Consider the following 27,943-nt stretch of genomic DNA (forward strand, 5'->3'; position numbering starts at 1 on the left):
TCATATCTTGCTAATTACATGCAGTAGTGCAGAATTTTTTTTTTTGTTTAGCCACAAACAAAATCATCATCATAATTTTGAAATTACCTAATAATTTTTTTTTTTCCAGTACTGGGGATCGAACTCATGACCTCACACTTGCCAGGCAGGTGCTGTGCCACTGAGCTAAATCCCCAGCCCAACCTAATAATTGTTGAATATATCTGTTTACACAATTTCTGAGCTTCCTTAGTGGTTTGAGTCTGTGGATTAAACTCAGGAGTTGGGTACGGAATTGGCAACAGGACTGGGTAAGATTCAGTAATGTCTGTGAAACGCATTACTTGGCTATAAAAAATGCTTTTATATATTGAATGAGCTATTGCTATAAAGCCATAAAAACACCTAAAATACTATATCAAAATGACTTGTTGGTGATTCAGTCACATGTCTCTTGATATCAACGTACTCAGTTTCTTCATGGTTGACAGTGTATGGGAGCTGTGTTCTATACACAACCCTTCATTTGTGTTCTTTCCTATCAAAAACTAACAGAACCATCTATCCATATAATTCATCCTAGACCGGACTACCTACAGTGATTTCTAAAGAAAATCCTGTGGCTTAATTTAGAAGCACTATAAAGTATTTGGAGCTTCAACTAAATCGATTTTTCTTTTAGTGTTCTCAATGTGTCACACATTTTTCAGTTTTTAATGAAAATCAAAACAGATTTTTAAGTAGATTTAATACTACCTAAATAAGACTAAATACTAATGTAAACACTGAAAGCCCATAGTTGGTACCTTTTTTTCTTGAGATGTTACGTAGGAGACATTTTTGTCTTGCTGCTGTTTTTCCTCCATGCTCTAGCTGTTGCTGTACCTCATAGATCCAGGGATTGTACAGAATCACAAAAGTTTGAAACAGCCTGAGAGATCACCAAGTCATAGCAATAGCTCAATTCAGACATAGGGAACTAAGTCCAGAGAAACAACCTATTGCCCAGTGAGAGGCAAGATATGGATTAGCATGTGGGATTCCTGAATTTCCATGTGACTTTATATGCTACATCACTTTAGAACTTTTTTTCCTTTGAGATTTATTGGAATGAAGGAAAACTTTAAAAAGTAGTGCAGAAATATTTGCATAGTATTTTTCTCTCATATCAAGTAACTACAACAAAGAACAAACATGAAACTGAAAATTCTTTCTTAAAAAAAACTACAATTTCCAGAAATAAACTATTAGTAATGTCATAGACTATCATTGTTATTCTGCCATTTCTGTTTTCTGATTCTATTGCAAGAGAATTTAGCTCTTGTTTATTTTATTCTCTGTAGGTTGAGAGTCTGTCTTATCACTGACTGTCTCTGACAAAGATTACAGGTAGGAATAATGCCTATTGAAGAACATATCTCTCTTTTTAGGACACTGTTTCTCAATAGATTACTCTGAAAAGGAAAATTGTGGTAGAGAGAAAATGTCTTATCTTTCTCCTTCCCAAGGCAAGCGTATTTAAATGTCATCTCTACAGAGCTGTGAGAATTGTTGCAATTTGAAGGTCTTTTGAGTCAATACCCAGAATACATTATATATATTATATATATCTATATATCTTTAGTAACAATTTTTTGCTTTACTGATTATTCTTTTACCCATTACAATTCCATCATAAATAATTCAAAGAAAGCCCTAATACAGCTTGATCAGCTGAGAAAAGAAATTCAGTCAGCTCTTTCAGAAAGTAGAGAAAAATGGTTGTATTTTAAGCAAAGTAAATGCTTTCGCTAAACATGCTTGCAGTTGACAAAATGCTAGATGTTTAGGTGGCAATTATAGTTCTTTGATAAACTGTCAAATCTTGTCATAACACATGTTACAAACAAGGACAGATTTAGATGTCCTTTATGACAGCTTTGTGTAGGTTGGAAATGTTTGGCAGTTAATTTCAAACAAGGAGCATATTTTTCTTTCCAGCAGTTATCTGCTTGTTTATTAGGAAGAGTTTCTTTGTGCCTCTAATCTTACTCATTTGAGTCACAGTTCCAGATCATTATTGTAACATTACCTTACCTCATTTATTTTGTTCATAATAATCACCCACAATACTTTGAGAAAACAATTTCCCACAGAGTTTTACATTGGCATAAATGCTTTAAAGTTTGTTTTGTGATTGTTTACAATTGAACTTGACTACTGTGCATGTTTACTGAGCTTTTCTCTGGAAGTCTGTTATTTTATATAATAGATGTGTAGATAGTGAGTAGATAAATAAATCTGAGTGAAACAAATAGAATAGGAGAAAATTTTGTGATTCTGAAACATGACTTTAATTCTGAGCATTATGTTAGAGTCATGAAGGTGGTCTTGAAATGTACTTTGAGTACATGTGCTACCGAAATGCACTTTCAAACTTAAAACAATTCTGATGAATTTAAAAATCCTAGTATAAAATAATAATCTGAGAACAATAATAAGGTTGTTTGAGCTGAATAATATGTTATTGTAATAATAAGCAAAATAATATAAAGACATTTCATTAGTAGTAAATTGCAAATAAAAAAATCTCCCTAACATTTATATGAAATGTTTTAAAGTATTTTAAAGCAGTTTTTAATAATGGATATTTCACTTCTCATGTAGAATATACATTTCTTTAAATTATTAAAGAGGCATGTTAATTATATTTTGACAAACACAAGTTCCATTTATGCTGTGCACGTATCTTTTAAAGAATGACTTTTTGTTTGCAATAGAGACCATTTATTTAATCCTGACAGTAAACACTGAGAGTAGTTACCCATTTACATATGTTCAAATTGAGTGCAATTTGTTGTGGAAATGTATTTATTTATTTAAGTTTATTGATACAATTTAGGTATATACAATGATCACATTCATTGTAGGAAATTTGTATCTGTACAGTGTAACATTACCTTACCTCATTTATTTTGTTCATAATAATCATCCACAATACTTTGAGAAAATAATTTCCCACAGAGTTTTACATTGGCATAAATACAGTGTATGGAGACACTTTGACTTTTTTTCCTTCCATTCCCCTCCTCTCCCATCAACACTTTCTTATTTACAAAGATTTGTTTCTATTTTATCCTCCTTTGTTCATTTTTTCTTTTCCCTTCCTTCCCTCCCTAGTTCCCCTATCTTTTTGAACAGTTTGTTTCCATTTCACCATATCTCTTGTACAATTTGGTTCTTATTTACATGTTCAGTTTCTCACACCAGTGAGACAATGCAATACTTACACGTATCTGATTTATTTCATTTGAGTATGATCTCAAGATCCATCCAATTACCAATAAATGTCTCAAGTTTACCCTTCTTTATGCAGAGGAGTACTCCATTATATAAAAAGTGTCACATTTTTTTTTTAATCCATTCATTGATTGTTGGATATTTGGGTTGTTTCCAAGACACAGCTTTTGCAGTTCTCAAACTTCAGGGTCACCAGATCACCCCAAGGGTTTCTTCTTTTTTTTTTTTTGTGGTCTGGGGATGGAAGCCAGGGCCTTGTGCATGCAAGAACTCTACTACTGAGCCACATCACAAGCCCACCGCTGGTGGTTTCTTAAAACACAATTTCTAGCACTCTGTCCCTGGATCTTGTGATCAATAGGCCTGGGGGGAACCTGGACTTTGTTTTTTTGTGACAAGATACTTAGTGACATTGATGTTCTTCTGTTGACTTTGACAGTCTGTTTCATTTAAAATTTGAAACTTATTGGCTAGGTGTTCTCCATGACATCTATTTACTGTATCTTTATTATCTGCAGTATCTTTAATATGATTTCCTTTGTCATTTAGTATTAGATCTTTGTAATTTTTCACTATCTTTTTGATTAATTTGACTAGAAATCTATTAACCTTATCAATCTTTTCCAAAAACTAAAAACTAATGTTTGAAATTATTGATGTCATCCATTGGCTGCTTGTTTTTAACTTTGTTGACCTAAAGAGAATTTTTATTATTCTCCTTCATCCCTTTTTTGCTGTTCTTCTTTTTCTAACTTCTTAAGATATGTGCTTAGCTTATTATTTATTATGGAAAGCTATATACTTTTCATCTGTGAACTGTCTTTTCTTTCTTGTTTTGTTGTGTTTTGTTTTGTTTTTCTTTTTGAGACAGAGTCTCGCTAGGTAGTCCAGGCTGTTTTCAAATTTATGGCAGTCCTCCTGCCTCAGCCTTCCAGGTGCTGTGATTGTGATTACAGGCATACACCACAACCTCAGCCTTTTCTACAAACTGTTTTAACTGAATTTTGTTTTGTTCGCAGTGCTGGAGAGGGGATTAAGCCCAGAACTAGATGGCTGCTTTGCAAAAGCTCTACCACTGAACTATACCTCAACCTAACTGAGTTTTATGTATTTTTGCAGTATTTTTGTTATCATTTAGGTAAAAGTATTTTCCAATTTTCATGGCTATTTGTTCTTTGTTTTAGGAGTTACTTAAAATTTATTTTGAAATTTACTATATACATAGGGAATTTCTAGTTATGTTATTATCCTTCTTGTTTTAGTTTCTAATTTAAATCACACTGTATTTGGAAAATGTGTTCTGCATGATTTCAGTTCTTTGAAATTTTCTGTAATTGTTTTTTATGATCCTTACTGGTCACTTTTCATAAATATTCCATATATGTTGAAAAACCCTACTTCTGAGTGGTTAGCCATGACATTTTGTTTTCATTTTTTTTTTTTTTAAAGGCAGATTCAATGTCTTATGTTTAGATGTGGATTTTTAAAAGCAATTACAAGCTTGATATTTATTTGGCTTCTTGAATCTGTTGATTGGTGTTGTTTCATTAGTTATGGAAAAGTTCTCATAGTTTATCTCTTCAACTATTGCCTGTGTCCATGGTCTTTATTCTATTGGAACTCTGATGATAGACAGTATTTTTGTACACATACATAAGATCTGGGGTTTGTTTTGTTTGTGGTTTTATTTCTATCTTCTAAAGCTTTGCTGATTTTTTTTCAAATACTGAGATAAATACGTTAAACTTAACCCAATAATTGTAGATGCATATTTGTTTCCCCTTACATAGGCCCCTTTTTTTGTTTATATTTTAAGACTTAATGGTTACTTAAAAATTAAAATTGTAACTTTTTGGTGAATTAAGATGCTCTTATTTTGAAATCACATTTTTTCCTAGTAATTCCTTTTGCCTAAAATTCAGTTTTGTTTGAAATTACCAAACTGTTATCTTTTAAGTAGCATTTTTTGTTTTCCTTTCAATTTCAATTTACTATATGTTTATGTATTCAATGTTGCTTGTAAAAAGGAAATAGTCAGATTTTTATTTAATATGATCTATTTGAAATTATCAGTTAATAAACACCTTTACTTTCCTCTCAGAAATGTAAAGATTGTGTTATCATTCAACTTGATTTATCCCTTCCTGATATAAATGGTAGCAACCAGGGATTATCATTCTGTTTCCTTCCTTCCTCCTTTTCGTTTTTTACTCCCACAATCATATTACCATTTGATTTTAAATAATCAATGATTTTATATATATTTTAAGTATCACTGTCTTTGTGCCTCTTTTTTTTTTTCCCTTCACACATTCCATTTGGAATCACATTCCTTCTGCATAAAGTCTATCCTTATAAATTTTTGAGCATAACTGGTGAAAAACTCTGATTTTTATTTCTTTTAGCCTGATAATATCTTTATTTTACCCTCTTTTTTTTTTTTTTTTGGTACTGGGAATTGAACTCAGTACCTTGCACTTGCCAGGCAGGTGCTATGCCACGGAGCTATCTCCCCGGCCCTTTACCCTCATTCTTGAAAGATAGTTTTAGTAGATGTACAGTCTTAGGCTTCCAGTCATATTCTTTCAGCCTGTTGAAGCCACCACTTCCCCTCTTTCTGGATTTCATTATTGCTGTTTAGAATGTAGCCTCCTTTGAAATTGTTCCTTTGAAGATAATATATCTTCTCAAACCAGCTGCTTTTCAAGATTTTGTTTGCTTTTAATGAGGATTCAATGTCTTGTGTCTAGATGTGGATTTTTTTTTTTTTTTAGTAACTATATGCTTAAAGTTTATTTAGTTTCTTGAATCTATAGATTGGTGTTTGTCATCAGTTATGAAAAGTTCTTATGACCTATCTCTTCAAATATTTCCTCTGTCCAGGTTTTTGTCCTAGTGAAACTCTGATGATATATAAATACCTTACTTTATTTTCCATGAATGTCTCTTCCATAGTGTCCTACACATTTCCTTTTATTCGGTCTTTCTGGGCTACATTCTGTATTTTTTCTTCTTATCTATCTTTCAGTTTAGTTACTCATTTTTCACTGGGGTCCATTAGGATATAAATCCAGACTTTTGTGTATTAAATATTAATTACTGTAGTTTTTATTTGAAGATATTTTGAGTCATTTTTCAGTTCCATCGTTTTCTGCAGATATTGTCAAACTTGTCGCTTGAAACTATCTCTTAAAATCTTTTAAAAATCCATAGTATAATAGCTGTTTTATATGGTAATTTCAATACCTGAAATTTTTGGAATCTATCTGCAGTTAATTTTTCTTGCTTACAGTGACAGTTCTTATCTCTATGCTTGTTTATTGTTAACTCTGTACTATGATAGTTAATAGAATTTATTTGAGAAAATTCTTCAAAGTCTAGAATGAAAATGTCTCCGTCTAGAGAGAATCTGCTTGAGATTCTTGCCTGGAGTTGGTACTAGTCTCAAACTACCTTTCATCCCAAAGTGCTCCGGTTTCTTCAAATTGTCCAGGTTGTAGATGCCCAGATGACAGAACTACACAAGAATAGACTACGATCACAATTTCTCAGAGGCCCCTCCTCCCTTTCTGTCACATCACTTTCATCAGGTGTCTGCTGTGCCTAGGAGTTATTCGTCCAGATTGTGGACTATGTAGGCACCATTACTCTGAAGACAGAGAGCTCTCAAGTCCTGATTTAATGACTAGAATGTCTCTTCCAATTATACTTCTCACTTTGAGCAGGCCCTGGGCTTTAACTTCCATGTCACTTGGCCAACAAAATCTTTTAAAATTAGACCAGAGAACCATTAGCCAGAGCAATTAGACAAGAGAGAGAAATAAAAGGAATAAGGATAGGAAAGGAAGAAGTAAAACTATCACTATTTGCAGATGACATGATACGTCACATGGAAGACCCCAAAAACTCCACAGAAAGGCTCTTTGAATTAATCAACAAATTCAGCAGTGTAGCTGGATACAAAGTTAACACCCCAAAATCGATAGCATTCTTATACACAAACAACAAACAGACTGAGAGGGAAATTAAGGAAACCATACCTTTCACAATAACATCCAAGAAATTGAAATATTTAGGAATCAAACTAACAAAAGAAGTAAAAGATCTATTCAATGAAAACTACAGTACTCTGAAAAAAGATCGAAGGAGATTTCAGTAAATGGAAAAACATTCCTTGCTCGTGGATAGGAAGAAGCAACATTGTGAAAATGGCCACACTCGCAAAATTACTGTACAGAGTCAATGCAATTCCTATTAAACTACCATTAGCATTCCTCACAGATCTAGAGAAAACATGCCTTTAATTCATCTGGAACCAGAAGAGACCCAGAATAGCAAAAGCAATCCTGGGCAACAAGGACAAGTCAGGTGGAATCACAATCCCTGACCTGAAATTATACTACAAAGCTACTGTCATAAAATCCACCTGGTACTGGCTAAAAAACAGGCCTGAGGATCAATGGAACAGACTGGGAGAAACAGACACAACCAAAAACACACTCAGCCACCTAATCTTTGACAAAAGGGCCAAACAAACTCACTGGAAGAACGACAGCCTCTTTAATAAATGGTGCTGGAAAAATTGGTTTGCCACCTGCCAAGACTGAAAATAGACCCAAATCTATCACCATGCACCAAACTCAAGTTAAAGTGGATCACAGATCTCAATATTAAGACAGAAACACTAAATCTATTGGAAAAGAAAGTAGGTAAAAACCTTGAAGACACAGGGGTAGGCAGAGAGTTCATGAACAAAAACTAAACTGCCCGTGAAACACTTCAAAGAATCGACAACTGGGATCTCATCCTACTGAAAAGTTTCTGCACATCTAAAGAAATCACCAGTGGAGTAAAAAGAAAACCCACAAATTAGGGAAAAATTTTAGCTGACTGTCCCTGGGATAAAGGCCTTCTATCTAGAACATATGAAGAATTAAAAAACACCAGCCCCTCTAAATTCAAAGACCCAATCCAAAAATGGGCATCTGAGATGAACATACACTTCTCAGATAAAGAAATATAAATGGCAAATGAATACATGAGAAAGTGTTCAACATCATTAGTCATTTGAAAAATGCAAATTAAAACAACATTCAGATTGCTCCTTACCCCAGTTAGAATGGCTAGCATTAAGAAATCAACCAATAACAAATGCTGGTGAGGCTGTGGAGAAATAGGAACTCTTCTCCACTGCTGGTGGGAATGCAGACTGGTGAAACCACTGTGGAAATCAGTTTGGAGATTCCTCAGCAAACTAGGACTAGAGGTACCATTCAACCCAGCTATTCCTCTTCTGGGTATTTTCCCAGAAGATCTAAAAACATCATATCACTGCAATATATGTGCACCCATGTTCATAGCAGCACAATTTGTAATTGCTAAATTGTGGAGGCAACCCAAATGTCCATCTACCCAGGATTGGATAAGAAAATTGTGGTACTTTTATATAATGGAATATTACTCAGCTATAAAGAAAGATAAACTCGAGACTTTTATAGGTAAATGGTCACAACTAGAGACCATACTCATAAGTGAAATAAATCAGACCTGCATGTGCAAGCACCACATTGTCTCACTAGTGTAAAACCTGAAAGAGTTAATAAAAACTTGGAGGTATGATAGACATGTGAAATGATAGGAAAATGCTCAAGGGTAAAGGGCAACTGCGATGTAGGAAAAGAAAAGGGAAAGGTGGAGAAATTTTGTAGGTATGTTTATACAGGATAGTTAACATAGTTGATCTACTGTCTTCTATTTCTTTGCTGAAAGAAACAGTTAATGAGTCCTTGATTGAGCAATACTGCATGTCTCTATTTGTTTTCATGAGAAACCACTTTGAAGATATCACTATGTAATACAATAAGCATTGTTAATTTCCTACCACTTTGTTTGTAACTCTGTATTGTCTGTACTGTTCTTTTCCTGTTTTGTACATGGTTGTCTGTCTGTTAATGTTTTCCTCCTTTTATTTTTAAAGTTAAAAAAAAATTAGACCAGAGAATATAGCAAGTTGAAGTAGGATGAAACTAGCTCATATCCTCTCCTTGAGTGGTACAGGCAGCAAGTAGTAACTGCCTTTGGCTGAGAACACCTAAGCCCTGAGCAGAAGCCATCTTGGAATGGTAGTAGGAGCGGAGGTTGTACAGTAGTGCCTAGAAAAGTCCTTGGAGTGGAAGAATTTGTGGAATTTGTATTAAGTAAGGGAAAACAGTAGACTGAGAAACTACCAGACATAGCTCATTGTGCAACACTTAAAGATAGGGTTTTTGAAATTAGCTGTGTAAGCTTGCCCGTGATGATCACAACATAGTTACAGTTCCAACTTGACTTCCCCTGTCTGGTAGGATCCTGGAAATAAGGCTTACACCTGGATTTATGGTGCATCCGGGTCACTGATAACTGACACTAAATGAATACAATGAATGTGAATTCTATATGCTAACTTCTAGTAATTCATCTTTAAAAATGTTACTTCTGATTGTTGACTTTAGCAGTTTACTTCACCAACAGTCACTTTTTGTGTAAATACATTCTGCTTCATATCCTTATATGTTAATTTACTTCTTATCAATTCAATTCATGAGCTCTTGTTTCAAATATGTCACAATGAAAAAACAAGAAACAGCTTATTAGTGTCAATCTGTTTTATTCCTCCTGTAGTCATAAAAAAGAGGTTTTGCTATTGGTTAAGTGGATTGCTGACCATAAGATAGTATTTTATTTCTTGAAAATTACATATTTTAAAGCAACATTTCATTTTCACTAGATTTAGGAGATTCTTTTTCTTTTTTGCACCTAGAAAAATGGTGATTAATGGTCTTGCCAAGTATGAATAAAAGCATAAGTATTAACATTTTATTTCCTTCTAGTTTAATCCACCTGAAGAGGGGCAGTTTGCTGTTGTGCATACCCACACAATCTCTAGTGCCAGATTCCTGAGGCTTGAGTCCTGGCTCAATAGGTTGCTATTGGGGTGACTTTGATGTCTGGATAAAATTACTTAAAACATCTTTGCTAAGTTTCACTTATAAAATAGATGACAATAATAGTAATGAGCTGATAAGATTGTGAGGATTAAATCAATAAAACAAATATAAACCATTAGGGAGCTTATAAATTATCTGTATATCATGTGTACTTTAAGTACAAGTTACTTTTATAAACCAGGTATAGATAGGTATTAAGCATTTGCAAAAGTGATAGCAAAGTCCTGGTCTATATGAGGACTCACTCAGCGTTCTTTGCTTTTATCTTCCTTTGCTTTTATGTAGCGGGACAGTAACAGTAGATAAGTCATCTGTGTGTCCATCTTCCCAGAGGGTTAGCGTGAGCTGTGATCACAGTGGCCCATGCTGAAGACAATCCTGTTTCTGGGAGTGCATGGTGCAGTCTGCCTCCCTGAGCCAGGTGAGTCTTACCCAAGGATCTCCTCCTCCAGGTGAGAGTTGGAAAGACACTGTTCAAACATGGTCTGAAGGGCAAGGTGAGGATAGAAAGTTCGGGGTAATCAATAGGGTGGGTGTTTTGCAAAACCAGAAGAATAGCAGTGCAATGCCCATGAATGGTGTGAGGTGAGTTGGAGAGGTACCTTTTTGCATGGTGCCGGGAGAAGGTTCCAGGTGAGTGTGGATCCTAGGTCTACAGGTAAGCAAAGTTTGACTTCCTGTCTCCATGACTTCCAATGTGTTTATTTTTACTTTGGCACCTTAATGGACCCTTGTGACAGCATGCTCTCTCCACACAAGGCCGCTTTAAGAAAAAGTCTACTCATGAGACCATGTGGAAAATATAGATTAACCAAAACAGAGCAGTTTCTCTCCCTTTCCTCAGTTTATCTTACAGGAATTAAGTGTGTTTTCTACTACCAATCATAAGCTCCTTTGGATATTTTAATGTTTAGCTTTCTAGTTATATGTTGTCTTCCCTTTTAGTACATTTTAGAGTAATAAATGGTGATTGGGAGACATGATCTCTCTATCCCAAGACATTGTCTTTCAGCAAGACATTACTGAAACATTCTGAACAAGAAAATATATGCTTTATTCATAAATACCTCTGGGAAGGACATTCCGCAGACCCTTCTGATGATTCACTCTTTAAAAAAAAAAATACAAATTTAGGAAACTTACATTTTCCCTAAATTCTTCTGCTGAAGTTTAAATTCATTTCTGCCTGTTGATGCCCCAGTGGACATGGAGAGCAGCAGATATCATCCTCTTTGTGTATTGAGAACCGTTACTAAAAATCCCTGTGGTAAATGGTCTCATTTTGTCAAGATTCTCATTGTTTATGTTATTTTAAAATCTCTTGGTCATTTTTACTGCTTTGCACATATTTCTTAAATGTTTGAAGCAAAACAGCTGTGCCCTTGTAGGGCTGTACTGGATGTGTCACCTCACACTCTTAGTGTTTCACTGCCATTTATATTTCCCTGTATCACACTGGCTTTTTTAAGAACAGTGAAAGCACTTCAGTGGAGGTGATAGAGTATCTCCCGACATGTATTTGTATCCCAGGTAAGCCAAGGCCCTTAGAAAACAAATTGCTCCTTTCTCTCCCCTTCTCCCTCTCAGAGACTGAGGGAGAGGAGGAGAGGGAGAGTGAGAGAGGGAGAAACAGAAGTAGGGGGAGGGGAAGGGGGAGGGGCAGGGGGAGGGGCAGAAGAGGGGGAAAGAGAGAGAGGGAGAGTTGGAGGGAGAGAGGGAGAGAGAGGAGACAAACACAGAGAAAGAGACAGAAATAAAAATCATCTTTATTGAGAATTGTTTCTAATTAAACAAGTTCTTAACAGTTGTTAAAGAATAGCACTATGTACCAGAGCTATTTGAGGTTATTTACCATTTATTACACATTGAGAAAATGCACACACAGTGCAAAAATGATGAAAAATGAAAAGAAGAGACTTTTTAATTAGTTGAATAATTTTTCTTTTTAAAAGCCAATAGGTCTGAAATAAATAAATAGCTCTTAAATTGGACTGTCAAATTTCACAAGTGATACGCTTTTAATTTTCCATTTTGAAAGTGGATTGTATGTGTACTGTTTGTTTTTAAACTCTGCATCTGTCATTAGTACAGTCAAATAAAATTAGGACAATTCTGTTATGAAACTGGAGCCTCAGTATTTTTAAGATTCCTTTGATTATTGTATTGGCCTCTCAGATTATTTCTTGAATATGATTTAATCAAAGGGTACATGGCATAGATTTTATTTCAACTCTCTGTTTGTATAATAGGTTTACGATATTTTACTGAATGACAGAATTGTACCTGCTTCTTTCCCTTGTGTGTTTTTCCCTTTAAAGAAATTCTATCACTTTTTAAAAACATGTAGAGAACATTTTTATTAAATCCCTCTTTCTAATTTACTCTCTTGTTTTGCTGATGAAATCTTTGCTTACTTTTCTTTGGGAGGTTTAGATTATGGCCAACCATTTACAACATCTTCATAAGTTATTTATGATTCAAAACAAAAAAGACTAAAAATTAGTGAAATTTAATACTTGAAAGGTTCCATATGTCTGGATGTGCTCACATTATTATTCTTCCTATAACTAAGTTACAAATTACTGAGATGTAACTTTTGTGCAAGCACTGTATGGGATTTCATGAATATTTAGTGCTTTGTTTCTATTTCTAAGTCTGTGAAGTTTCATAAATCAGCACTGTTTTTTCTTGGTGCCACATAGCTGTGATTTTTGTGCTATCTCTTCTGATTTATAAGGGCTTCATTTTGCACAAATTTCTTATACAAATAACTCCTGGTAGGTAAAAGATGAAGTAGGTTGGTTCAACACTGAGGGCCATCATTAAGGTAAAACAGAAAAGGAAAACACAAATTCAAAACTCTCCTTTAACCCCAATTACCGTGGGTTGTTTGTAAGTTAGTAAATAGTGAGCTCTTAAGGAACTCTTTCAAATTTCATGATCTCGAATCTAAAATACTGTCACATATTTTCTGTCTGAGATCTCCACTGGTAATGTTTTCTTAGAGCTCCTAACTGCAAACATGGACTCCCAGGTATTTTATTGGATGTTACCTGTTCTAAACTAGTGATTCCCTACGTGGCCAATCATTGATTGTTTCCAAAAATACATATTTCCATACGCAACTTTTTTTTGTTTTTTCCACTCAGTAGCATTAAACCAATGATTCTCCATCGTGCTGCAGATTAAAATCACCTAGGGAGCTTTAAAAAGCCTCAACTCCAACCCCAGAGATGTGGATGTCATTGGTCCCACTAACTCTAACCCTTTCTGTGCTAATGTCAAGTCATGTTTGAGAACAGCTGCTCGAAACAGTACATTTCTAGAGTAGAAGTTTGCTATTCATAGTTTCTTTTCCTTTTCTCCCTCCCTCCCCCTTTCCTTCCTTCCTTCCTTCCTTCCTCTCCTTCCTTCCTTCCTTCCTTCCTTCCTTCCTTCCTTCCTTCCTTCCTGAGATTGAATGCAAATTTCTCCCACTGAGCTACATCCCCAGGCTTTTTCAAATATATTTCATTTTGAGATTGAGCCTCACTAAGTCAGTAAGTTGCCAAGGCTAGTCCTGAACTTGCAGTCCTCCTGCCTGAAGCTTCCCCAGTGCTAGGGTTACAGGTGTGTGATATCATGCCCAGCTTTTGAGTTGCTTATAGTGAGTATAGATTTGATTTACAGTTTCAAAATTTTATTACTATCTTCAAATATTTATTTTCTTTTAACTTATAAAATTATATTGATAACTCCTGGAAGAAGCATTGACTGACACCTCCTAGCAGAAAGGACTGCTTTTGTGCCTGCGTTACAGAAATCTTCAGGAAATAATTTCTATTTTTATAAGTCAGCAGAGTTTCTGAGTCAAAAAACATAAAAGTTTGGGGTCTCGAAGTCTTTGCCCTTCTACTGGTGCACTGGATAGATGGCAGTGCCAATGTGGATATGTAGATTTGTTAAGGTTTATTCTGATCCTGAAATTTTAAAATTTTCATAAATTGTATCATTCAGTCAGATACATAATCTGCAAATTTCATACATTATTGCCAATTTCCTGTCCTTATATTTAATCGTTCAATTCGCACAATAAATCTTTTCATTGATTTATGTAAGAAAAGGAAAGCTTCATTCTGATGAAATACACTCCTTTAGCTACTGAAGATTTTTATAAGGAATTAAGATTTTATGAGGAATTAACAGTTCCCAATGCCATGATGCCACCTAACTTTACTGACTCAGGAATCAGAATACTTGGGTTTTAATCTCCATGTCTTCTTTCCTTAAGTACTAGGTAATTTAGGGCATGTCACTTACCCTGTTAAGTCCTGAGTTATATGTAAAATTCAGAAGCTATATTATGTGATAGCGACAGTTTCTTCTCACTCTAATATTGTGTGATTCTGAATATTACAAAATAGCAACAAGGATATATTTATATATGTAAACTGTACATATACTGGGAACTGCAATTCTCACCCACCAGTTCATCTTTTTAGTTCCAACAATTTCTTCCTTATTCTGGGCTCATCTGTCAAAATGAAGAAGTAGGATTCTGAGATTTCTAACTTTTTATGATTCTAGCCATTTGCCAATAGTACAGCAGCCTCAGAGGCTAGCAATTTCTCGTAGTCTAGCCCATTTTCCATTACTGTAATAAAACACCTAAGGCCCAGTACTTTATAAAGAAAAGAGGATTATTTAGCTCACAACTTTGGAGCCTGAAAGTCCAAATGGCATGATAGTGGCTATGTAAGGATACCCCAGCTGCGTTGTATTATGGTGGATAGCAACACTGCAGAAGTGTGTTCAAGGAGAGATCATAGGGCGAGACAGGAAGCCAGAGCAAGGAAAGGGTGCTGAGCTTGCTCTTTTGTAATAACCTTCTTGCCAAAACTAACTCAGAGTCCAGGGGAACTACCTTAATTCCTACCAAGGACAATGTCCCCTCCAACCTCATGACCTATCCCTGGGCCATCCTTCCTACAGATCCCGGGACATCTTTCAACATTGTCACCCTGAGGACCAAGCTTGTAACACATGAGCCTTTTGGAGACAAACCACCCCCAAACCTTGCACCTTGCTACTCTCTAGCAACACATGGAAATGTTTTATGTTCTATAACTGAGTTTTTACATATGGTGCTTCTCAAATACTGATTCTTGGATATAAATTTGATCACACAAGTCATGGAAATATTGTCCTAATTAAAACAAAAAATGTTGAATTGATATATTTCTCACATAAGATATTTTAGAAACGTCTGACACCTAATACTATTTGCTAGTATTGTCAATGTTACAGCGTGTTCCATTTAGTACGGAATTATTTGTTAGACGTGTACACAAAATCTGCCTTGGTGGACCCACGTTCACTCGAAAGCAGAGTTGGAGGTCAAGGCTTGCATGCAAATGGCTTGTTGAAAATGTACAATAACCAAATGGCAGTTTGTGAAGGGAAATGAGAGCTGAGGGGGCCAAACTGGTAAATAAGTGCAAGGTGGTGTTTTACCATTCTAACTATCACTTCCAGCAAGCCCAGAAGACATGTGGATGCCTTTTGGTAGGTGGATCTGCGCAGTCTTGCACGAAATTTTCAGACGGGCTGTCTCACAAAAAGAAACAACATGGTACCAAAAAAAAAAAAAAAAAAAAAAGAAAAAAACAAATCTACAAGCTGGAACAGTCCATTACAGGGAGAGGAGAAACTTTCTTTACTAACTCTCTCCAGCTGGTCAAAACAGACACCATGAAGCAAGTCACCTTCAGAGAATGGACCTCTGAAGCAAGTCACTTTCAGAGAATGGACCTCTCTCAGAAGAGGGAACCAGACAGGCTCTCAGACCATCAGTCACCATAACTGTTGAGGTAAAGTAAGAATCTTAGGGTGCAGAAAATAGGCAAGGTTGGGAAAATACGGGAGAGTGCTTACCAGGGTCCCATTAGATCTGATACAATGTCAGGGTCCCATGGTGTGGCATGAATACCCCAGAATTTTCTGGTCCTGCACCTTTCCCCAAATTCTAGACCCAATAATCTATCACATAGAAGCTGCTGTGTGGCAAGTCTATCAGTAGTTGCTATCGCTTCACCCATAATGAACTGAAAAGCAGTGCTTTTCAAACTTGATCACTCAGGGGAATCATCTAGGGCAGCCTTATTAAAATGTAAATTTGATTCATTTATACAAAGGGATTCAGAGTGTGGTCTGTGACCATCTATGTCAGCATCATATGAAAGCTCATGACCGATACAGAAGTTCAGGTTCGTCCCTTGGATGATGGAAGCAGAATCTTTTTTCTTTCTTAAAGATTCCTTAGTAATTTGTACACACTTAAATTTTGAGAAACAGTGCTTCTGTCGGACAGAGTACTTCTCAAACTGACTGATGTTGTTCTTTTAAAATTTCTAAACCATTGTAGACCAGTACTTTTGTAAAACACAATAAAAATGAATTTATTGAAAAAATATTTTTGAAAAGATGTAAATATATAGCTCTTTTGTTATTTGATGCATACAGTTATTAATATCAAGCTGCTCTAAAATGGTTAAATTGTATTCTCAATGTCTATACATGTCATCAACTAACAGCAATGAGGGGACTGGGGTTTTAGCTCAGTGGCACAGTGCCTGCCTGGCAAGCACAAGGTCGTGAGTTCGATTCCTGGTACTGGAAGAAAAACAAAACAAAAAAACAAACAAACAAGAGAAACTATCAGCAATGAGCTCACAGAGCTGTTCTGTTGTGTGGATAAGACTTTGAGCGGCATTAGTCTTGAAAAACCAGTTTTACTTTATCATTTTTGTAAGTTTGAAATGTACTAGCAAAAATAAATATAACAGGTCCAGTGCAGCAATATTATAGTGAAAACATATATCACTTCATTTATAGAAAATATCTTTCCCTACAATATATCAGAAGAACAAAGTAAAAACTATAACTTTTTGACTTTATTTCCTGACCTCTCCTTTCCTTATCTTCCCTTCAGCTTGGAGTACTTGCTTTAAAATGCTGGGTCTGGCCAGCTTTTTTTAAACACTGCAGTCAGAGACTGCATCGTTCAGATTCCTTCCATGGTTGAAATGGAGGTAAATGTTAAGCTTCCCCTGCATTTAACCTTAGAGAGAGTGAGTTGTTCAGATCCTTTCCAGATAACATCTGTTAGGGAAAGCAATGGAAGGTCTGGGGGCATGGAGTGACTCAGGTATGGACAAAAGATAACAAGGGCACCAGGGCTTTCTGGGTCACGTATCTGGTAATACAGTACCAGAGATTTACTCATGATATTGTGTGTCAGAAACATTGTCCAAGTAAAAAAAATCCAAAACGTTGATGATGAAAGAAATATATGTAAGATGATTGCATCATAAAAATATTTGATGCTCTAAGTTGTTTTTTAAAATTTATTTTAAGAAAGTATGCAGAATAAAAAAGAAAGTATACAGAAATTACTGCTTCTCAAAGCAGTTTTACTTGAAATTTCAAATATCAAATATATCACCTTATTTATATATAGTCTTATTTATATATATAGATAAATATATATATGTGAATGGGTACATATAGATGTATAGTATATATAGAGTATGTATATACTATATGTATTATACATGAGTAACTATATACAGAGTACATAGTTTGTATATATATAGATGTATAGTGTATATATAGATTATGTATATACTCTATATATTATATAGAGTATACCTATATACAGTGTACATAGTTTGTGTAAATATATCTTTACAGCACATATATATATATATTTAAATATAAATATGGATATAGTTTTTGCAAGGTAGTTGCTAGGCAAGTAGATCTTCCAGTCACCATTATAAGATTCATTTCATAAGCATAAGTCTATATTTTTGAAACTGGAAGCCTTACTCACCTGGCAGAGAAAAGGATCAAAACTACTAATAAAAATATAAAGTTTTTTTAGAGCATCCACATTTTATTTTTAAACTTTATCCCTCACGGACTTTTCCCTATGCTTAAAAAAATCTTCTCTATACACCGTGGAATTTTCTGCATTATTTAACAACCAAGCTATTATAATGCAAAATCTAGTTTTATAAGATCAAGATACAAACTTTGTGTATGAAGACCACTGACAGATATTTCTGTTCTGACAATATATTAGGAATACAGTGCTTCCCCTGAGCTTTTCATTTTTAAAAACTTTTTCCTCAGCAGTATTATTTATTAGATGCAAGGCTTGCATAATTTATTTCACTGTTGTGGGCCTCACTTTATCATTTTAAAGGTAGAGATAAAAATTTCACCCACTACATAGACTTATTCTGTAGGTTAAATGAATCAGTACAATGTAAGTGCTTGCAACAGTGCTTGGAGCACAGAAACTCCTCAGGAGATGTAAGCTTTCATTATGAATATTGCTGTTTTTTTCTTCTCACAGAATTGGTGATTCTTATAACTATATTTTCTTGTAGGTTTTTCTTCTATGACCACTAAGACTACATTTGCTTTTTCTAGTAGCTATTTACTATTCTTTTCCCCCCTCATATTCTCAATTCTTCACCTATTTATTATTTATTCTGCTATTTTGTATGCATACTTGCTGGGCTGCCTCAACTCCACTTATGCAATAAAACGGTATATCAATCATCTATCAGTTTTTTACAAATCAGATTGTGTCCACCTATAGACAGATTGCCTTAAGGACACCTTGAAACTTTGATTTACTTAAATCTAGTCTCCTGAACCAACCATTCATAGAGCAGATGAGATTTACTTCTTCTGACTGGGGTCAGTCCTTAAAGGTACATTTTGGGAGAGGTGAAGAACAGTCAATGTTAGTACCAGTTGGACTAGAGCATTTTAGGTAGGAAAGTATCTTACTCATCTCTGTACCACCAGGGCCCAGCCTAGTTTGTGGTATATAACAATATTCAATACACAGCTTATGAATGGGCAAATATTTTTTTCTGGGTGCCACATTTCCATTTGGCCACTTGACTAAGCTAATGAAACACAGTTAACCATAGACTTCCCTCAGATGAAATTTTTTACCTTCTGGAAACAAGACCTCATCAAGCCAAAGGAAGATTTTTAGTATTTCTTCCCTTCCTAATTCATTTTGTGTAAGTCCTTCATTCTTATCCTGTGTTCTGACATTATCAAATCACCTGAAGGTCTCTGAAAGCAGCCTACTTTTGCACTCATTTTTGTCTTTGAACATATTGATCCCTCTATTTAGTAAACATTTAAATTTGAGCTGTATCTCCCCCTGTCTACGGGGAGATCTCTGCTGCTGACTCCATTAGGCAGAGCTGGGCATACCAATATTTATGACTCTGCCATTCTGACATACATCCTCATTGTGATACCCCATGTGTTGTGTTTGCTTGAGCTTGATGCCAAGGCAGTGTATTATGAAGAATGAGTTCAGGTTTTGCAGTCAGACAAAATTGGGCTAGGTTTTTGCCTGGTCACTTTTTAGCTGTGTAACTAAGTCTTGTCACTAAACTTTGCTGACAATTGGGCTACTTGTTTTGGAACGAGGACAGTAAATACTCCTGGGGTTTTTGTGGAGATTAACCTGGGTAACATATGCAAATGTCAAGCACATAATTGGTACTCAGCAGATAAATAATAGAATAGGCACTCGGTAAAATGTTTTTAGTATTATTGGAGTGATCTTACAAAAGTGAAGATCGTGTAACAGATTTAGAATGATAAATTAAAATTCAACGTGAGTTTCAATTCAAGCCATTAAAATTTTTAGAATTAAATTTAATTTAGGGCTATAAGTATGAAAAGGGGAGCAACATGTGAGCTTCATCCTAAACAGTACAAAGTAATGATTTTGATGAATGATCAGCAAACTGTTCATTTCCTTTCTTCAGGACTCCTTGAGTATCTATCACAGAGCCAGGTTTACAAAGCATTAGCATGATATTAGAGCAGCAGTGTTCTAAAACCTCACTACAAGCACTGGTTTTCAGATGAGGCTATTCTTGAAAGACTTAATTTAAGCTTTCCCACTTAGCATTTAATGCGACTTATTTTGTACAATGACAAAACCGCAGGTGTTAACAACATCTAAGAGTTTAAAAATGTGCCTGTGATATATTTAAAGTGACCAAAATAACTTTTTTTAAGATTCAGAAATAAACTGTTGACATAAATCACAGAAATACCATTGCTTAAGAAGTACAATTTGTAGCATTTCATCATTTTCACTTAAAATTAAATGTTCTCCATAACCTAGCCCTAGTTTACCTTCCAGACTTCCCCAGGACCCCACCACCTCCTGGGATCTCTACATCCCAGTGCTATGGTAGGATTTTTCTACCTTTGCCTTGCAATTCTCCTCAGCCGCTGGCATATTTCAATGTTGAGACACGCTGTTTTACATCCGTTTATTCTGAATAAAGCTGAAACCTAAGCACCCAGCAGCCGGTGGGTACTCACCACACACTTAGTGGCAGGATGACTCAGACCTAAGTGGGGCAGATGTGGAGGAACCAGACACATCTAGCGCTTTGTGACACAGACTAAGAGCTCGTGTGAGGGGCAGGAAGTAGAGTTGCTGGAGTTGCTTGGCTTGTGTCTCCAAGTTGGTAGTTAAAGCTCCTCCAAAACTAACCTGGCTCTGCTCCCCAGGGAGATGAAGCACACCCTGGGTGGAAGAGCAACGACCTTTTCAGGGATCTCCCAGAGACACTGGCTGAGGGTCCGAAGGAAAATGCAATTCTCAATGAATCACGGAGCACAACACTCAGCTGATGCTCCAGCCCAGCTGTTCTTTCCCCACCTCCTTTCTTCCTCAAGACTCGAGGCAGAGCGCTTGGTAGAGATCACTTAACTGAGAAGCTAAAGGACACATAGCAGAGCCATGACGTGGATGGTGGGCAATTACGCTCTTTCCTCAGCAATGTGGTAAGAATGAATCTTAGAGCCTATAATTGAGGCAGCACAGTTGGAAAGCTGAATGGAAGGAATGGTACACTCAGAAAAGAGTTATTGGCATCCCTGTCTCCTTGACTTGCCATACTTTGAACTTGTTAAGTCTAAAAAAATTTCAAAAATCTGAACTTTTTATTAGTGAAATAAGGACACAGTATTTAAAGTACTTTGTAACTCCTTAGAAGAAGTTGCTTCTCCATAGGATCTCTCCAGTAGAAGAAACCAAATGTGACACTTTACAATATGGAAAGAAACGGGTACCTCGCTATTTGAGAAAACATTTTTATTCAGAGTGTAGTTTTAGACTCCACTCTCCGTAAATTAGTCTCTGTCCTTGGTTAAAACAATATGGTTAAATTAAACATGTTCTTTAAAGGGATGTGGCACTACGGTATCTCTATTTTATGTTTATGGACCTATGGAAAAGGAAATACAATCAGCAAACTTTACAATGCGGTGATTACAACAGCTATTCCTTTACATAAAATAACTTATTCTCCCCTTGCCTGGAGATGGTGTTATAAAGTTAAACATTAATCCTCAAAACACTGAGTCATCCATAAGAGGATAGAGATTGCACAACCAACATTTGGTACGTTTGTGTCCTTTGCACCTCTACTTACCAACTCCCTGCATGGATGAAGCTCATGATAAATATTGCATTTGTTATAAAATACAAAAGACTTTTGTTTGCACAGCTGGATGATAGGGTGTTAATTTTCAACCCTGATACATGTATATAGATGATGACTACATGAAATAATTTCTCCAACTTAATCAAATATTGCCCAGTTTAATTCCTATACCTATTTACCCTCCCTATACTACCTAACAAATGGAGATCCTTCCCACAGCTATCAGGGACCCCTGCAATGAGTTCCCCAGCTCCTGCCAAGTGTTACGGTACACTGCGGGAAGAAAGAACAAGAGGCAAAATAGGGGTGCAGGCAGGGATCTGGGATGACCGGTTGTTCTTGGAACAAAAGGCCACGAGCCACCTAGAACCTTGGTATTCAGTCACACATCTGAGTCAAGGACAAAGAGTGAAAGGCAGTAGATGTTTCTGGGAACAGCAATGGCGACAACAGTGGGTTAGTAAGGGCAAAGCATTTGTGCAAGGACAAGGACAAGGACAAGGACAAAGACACAGATGAGGGAGCAATGAGGAAACTGTAGTTTCCCCAGATGCCTATGTCTCCAGCAGGTCTTATCTTGTCCTGAGAGTGCCATAGCAGTCACTAGCCCCAGGGCTTCCAGCTGTGACCAGAAAGGAGCAGGGAGTTTCCGCATTCCAATCTGGCTCAAGGGCAGCACAAGAACAAGCGTGGACCTCCCCCAGACTCAAATGATAATTTATGGTCCCCAGCACCTCGCCCAAGTTTTTAAAAACTTTCTTACATCATAGAGGCACCCCTTTTTAAAAGATGAATTGTTACCTATATTTACCAGTGTGACAGTGATACATTGTTAGACTGTTTTCATCTAAGCCTTCCTCGTTTAGCCAATGATTTGTTAATACTTGATTATGTCAACCACATAGTAGATGCAGAAGCTAGATAATGCTAGAGTTTTCAAGATTCTTTTCAAAAGTACATGAACAGCTGGAAGAAAGTGCCTGTCACAAACATCATATGATGCACTGACTCATATATACTTGACCAAATTCTAGTGGAAAATTTTCAGTGATAAACTTTAGTTCCTTGTACTTTTACATGGTCCTCCACTCATTCTGTGAGTCTTTATGTTTGCCTCGTTCTAATTTTTAATATTTTTTTGGTGTCGTGAATTAAACTCAGGACCTTGCACTTGCCAGGCAGGTGCTTGTGCCACTGAGCTATATCCCTGGACCTTAGTTCTAATTTTTAAATTAATAAAAATTCACTGTTGAAAATTTGAGAAATACAAAAAGGGGAAAATCAGAAATAGCCATTCAAAATCCCACTATTTATTTTGGCATATTTCCTGTTTGTTTTTTTTAACATGTTTTTTTAACATGTTTAAGACTTGCAATTTTATATTTTCTTCTTGCATTTAATTTTCTAATATAAGGATTTTCCTAGTCATTTAAAGCACCTAACAAGCATAGTTTTAAACCAGAAATGAGTATTTCTTCATTTCCTATTCTCATATATGAATAATTCATGTTAGTTATAGAAATTCCAAATAATACCTAAGTGTATATAGCAACAGTAATCTACCACATAGAAATAACTTCAGGAAAATTTAGTGCATATCCTTCCAAATTTTTGCATTTAAACATAAACGTGTGTGTGTGTGTGTGTGTGTGTATACACATGCAATGTTGGGATCACACTTTTTATATAGTTTTACACAGTTAGGCATTCTGCATTTTGCACTTAATACATCGTGCATATCTTGCAATCTATCATGTACATCTTTATTTACTCTTTGCCCTTTTAAATAACAGCATTGTACTATATGATAAAGGAATAATAATGGTGACATAACATTGCATTGAGTGGAAATTCTCTAGTGAATGAACCTTTCCTCACTGTGCACTCCTAATCCTCCATGGAGGAGATTTTATTTCTTTTTTTTTTCGGTTTTTTTTTTTTTTTGGTTTTTTGGTTTTTTTGTTTTTTTCCGGTACCAGGAATCAAACTCACGACCTTGCACTTGCCAGGCAGGCACTGTGCAGCTGAGCTAAATCCCCAGCCCCCTAGATTTTATTTCTTAACTTTTAAAAACTGAGAATGGGAAACTAAAAACAATGCTGTGATGAGTACATTTACTCATAAACAGTTGACCACATATGAATTTTTTGCCTTGGGATAGAATCCTACTGCAGGAATTATTTATAACATGAAAAGGCTTAAGCTTCTGGATAAATATTATGCATTTTTTGTGATTTTATTTTAAAAATGTCTTTGGTATTTTTTGGTGTAAAATTCTTTTGTTTATACTTTCCTGTTACTTTTAAATATACTATATCCTAAGGGTCTTTTAAAATTTAAATTTTTAGTTCTATTATTATTTTTGAAGATACTGGATATGCTTTCATAAAACTTAGTTTTAATTTAAGAAAGACAGCTAAGTAGATAGCTGGCATATGAGTGAAATTTGCTTGTATATCAAGTTAGTGATGGCTTCTAGCTTTATCTTTCATAATTTGTCAGGTCTTTCAGGAAAGTTTATAACATAAGACATTAAAGTCATTTACCCAAAAGTAGTCTCCAGGAAGCGTACTACTTTCATTCTGTAACAATATCTTGTGTTAGATGTAATTTTACTTACAAACACGTTCACATCTGTGGTCTCTTGCAATCTTCTGTGAAATGTGTGCATTCAGAGTTAAAATTTCATGAGCTCTTTGATGAGAGAATTACTTTTCACCTCAGTTTAATATTAATTTACTTTACTTGTAGGCAAACAGAATGCAGCAATGCTATTTGTGTCCTAAGAACATATGCATGTTGTTCCATTAGTAGTAATATTTTCATCAGAACGTTGTTGAACAGTAGCAAGTGATAACATTTGTAGGCAGTAATCAAAGACTTGACAGCTTTCCTCACCACTAACATTCTTCCTTCTAAGAGGCGAGAGATGTAAATTGAATGGAACACTTCAGAAAATGATTATTAGCCAATACTAACTCAAACACCAAGTTGGAGTTGAATTACTTCTTTGAAAAGAGACAAAACGATCATCTGACATTGTATTATCCTACTGCTTTCATTTTGTAGGTGACAATCATATAGAGAAGGGAATGAAGTACAATTATGTAAATTTTCTTATCTTGCACAGAGAAAATAAGAGTGCTCCTGTGAGAATTTCTTCGACTTCCTGCTATGCACCTACAATTTACAAGCATCCGTTTTCGTCTGTTCTCACCAGTCATAAAGGAAGAGGTACCTGTCCTCATATCTAGCTAAACCTTTCCTTTTCCTCTAGAAATTAGGTACCGTACATCCATCAGAACTTATCTTCTGCTCCTCACAGAAAGACTACTAAAGTCTTTTGAAAGATGCAGTTTCTAGACGTCTTTTCTTTTATGTTTATAAGTTAACTTTTATTCTTCCATCCAACTACACATACATTTTTCAACCAGGGTTGCCTGATAGAACTCAGCCTACAGAAAAGGATTTGAGTGACTAATTTTTTTTCAAATCTTTATGGATGGTAGAGCAATAGTATTCTTCATGATACAAAAGACAGAGGTTAATTCATAACATATAATAAATGCTATGGTGTTAAGACTTACATCTCTATTCTCTAGTGGAACACTACTTAAGAATGATTGCCTAACTATTTATTTCCCCTCCACAGAGGCAATCAGTTTCACCCTTTGAGCTGATTCTTTCTGTTAGTGACCTCTATGTCCCTAAAAAAATACTTGATGTTTTTTGTTTTTGATATTATATATTCTTTTCTCACAATGGGATAGAAAGACTCTGGTAGGCAAAATTATGACCCTCCAAAGATATCCAGCCCTAATCTTTGGAATTTACAAATGTTAACTTAGAAGAAGGGTTTTGCATAAGTGATCAATTTGTGGGTCCTTAGATGAGTCTTTGATTATCTTTATCATTGATTACTCCAGAATATCTTTAATGGTTTAGGTGGGCTCAATATGACATCACTTATCCTTACGGGAGAGAAGCAGAAAGAAATTGCACAAACAAAAGAAGAGAAGAAAAAGTGATCATGGAAACACAGGCTATTGTGGCCACAGGCCAAGAAATGCCAAGAGTCACCAAGATCTGAAAGAAGCGAGTGATACATTCTTGCCTATTCTGTGGAGGGATTGGCTCTGCTAACACCTTGGCTTCAGTCTGACCTGGTGTTAGACTTTGCCTTCCAGGACTACAAGAAAATGAATTTCTGTTGATTTAAGCCACCAAGTTTGTGGTCATTTGTTCAGCATCTCTCAGAAACTAAATGAAAGCCAATCCTCCCCAACCACTCCACTCCACCACCAATAATAAATTTCCTGGTGTGTGCGTTCAGTGACTCTTCTTATATCTCTCTGAAGATACGGATGATGTGTTTATAAAGTCTCTTTTTCTCTGTGTAATTTCTGTTTACCTTAACGCTTTCCCCTGTTTGCTCTTTCTTTTTTATTTTTTTAAATCAGAAAAAGTTTGTCTCAGATATCTGGTAATCCTCGATTATCTGCTCATATTTAACAGTTGGAATATGAAAAAGCAATTGGAGTCTCCAAGGAGATTTGCTGACTGCAAGTTTTACTGTTGCAGAACTGAACTGCAAGGCTTTTTATAACTTTATTTCTTCTTAAATTGATGAGATGCCTTTGGGAAAAGTTTCTCAATCTCTTCTTCAAGAGTGAAGAGCTGCTTACTGACACTGGGGAATGGAAAGAAAGAGAGAAGAAAGCTCGAAATCCGAACATTTACTCTACATACCTATACTCAATTCCCTCTCTCTCTCTCTCTTTTATGGTGAGGCACTTTCTGCTATGCACACCCTTGTGTGTTTATGTCTTTTAAAAAAATAAAAACCTTTCCTGTTGCTTTGGTAAGGTTTTAGAAGAGAATGAAAAGAGTGAAATGTGCTTAATCTCTCATCTTTTATATTTTATGTTTTGACACAGGGTCTTACTATGTAGTTCAGCCTGGCCTCAAACTTAGAATCCTCCTACTCCAGCCTCCCAAGTGCTGGGATCACAGTCATGATCCCAGTCATGACCTACCAGTTTCTTATATGAGTCCTTTTATCCCCCTCATACTACTGAAATTGCTTTCATAAGGGTCATCAACAATGTTCTTGTTAAATTCACGGGACGCCTGTATTCTGTATCCTACTGGGTCCCTCTGCAACATTTAATAGAATGCCTTCCTTGACTTCAGTGAGATGGTGCCACATTCTTCAGCTGCCATGACGTAATATCTAGGCGTCATCCTTCATTTTTTTTCCCTGCCTCCTAAAATACCCAGTCAGTCAACACCTGTCACTTCTATTATCTAAAAATCTCTTCACACACCACTTAGCCCATCTAACTTGCTGGTATATTTCCACTTTTCTTAGTCTCTAATATTATCTCAAACAGCAGCTAGTGTGGTATGCAATACAAACTTGATCACGTCACTTCTGCGTTTAAAACATGTCAGGCTTATACATTGCCCTTAGGCCAGTACCTAAACTCAGCACTTGATAAAAGGCTCTTTTTTATCTGGCCTATATATTTGTCTCTGGCTTCATTTCTTGAGCTTGCAGATTATATTTAAGAATATTGAACTCACTAGTAGTGATATGAATAGCTCTTTCTCTTCCAACCTGTTGTTAGTTTTCACTGCCTGGAATCCCCTTGTTACTTCCTCTTTCACCCTAACTAATCTCAATAGCCAAGTTCTCTTTGTCCTTCACTTTCAGCAATCCTTCACTCATGAATCTTCCCTGAATTTCCTAAACCAGCTAAGTAACCTCCCCTGTGTTCTGTTGCTATCTGTGCTCACTTAGCTCAGTCGTTTTGGTCTATGCTCCCAGGCAAGTCTGTTCTACCTTTTTGAAGACGGTAATCATGAAAGTACGCTATTTGATACATAGCAGTTATTCCGGTTATTCACTGCTTGCTGTCTTGAACCCAGACTTCATTTCCTGCAGTTTATTATTCAGCTTATCTGCTTGGTAGCATACTGGGGAAGCTGACCCTTGTAAACATCTAGGCTCCCTTGCCTTTGTACTTCTACTGGGTTTGGCTAGGGGAAATGCCGGAAAATAAAGCAGTAAGGGCCTTTATTCTCTACCTCCTACATTTGCGCTTTATTGAAAGTGCAGTTATTTTCTGTTGATCTCACCATAGGTAC

This window comes from Chinchilla lanigera, unplaced genomic scaffold (genome assembly GCF_000276665.1).
Source record: "Chinchilla lanigera isolate Chin_1 unplaced genomic scaffold, ChiLan1.0 scaffold00009, whole genome shotgun sequence".
NCBI classification, from domain to species: domain Eukaryota; kingdom Metazoa; phylum Chordata; class Mammalia; order Rodentia; family Chinchillidae; genus Chinchilla; species Chinchilla lanigera.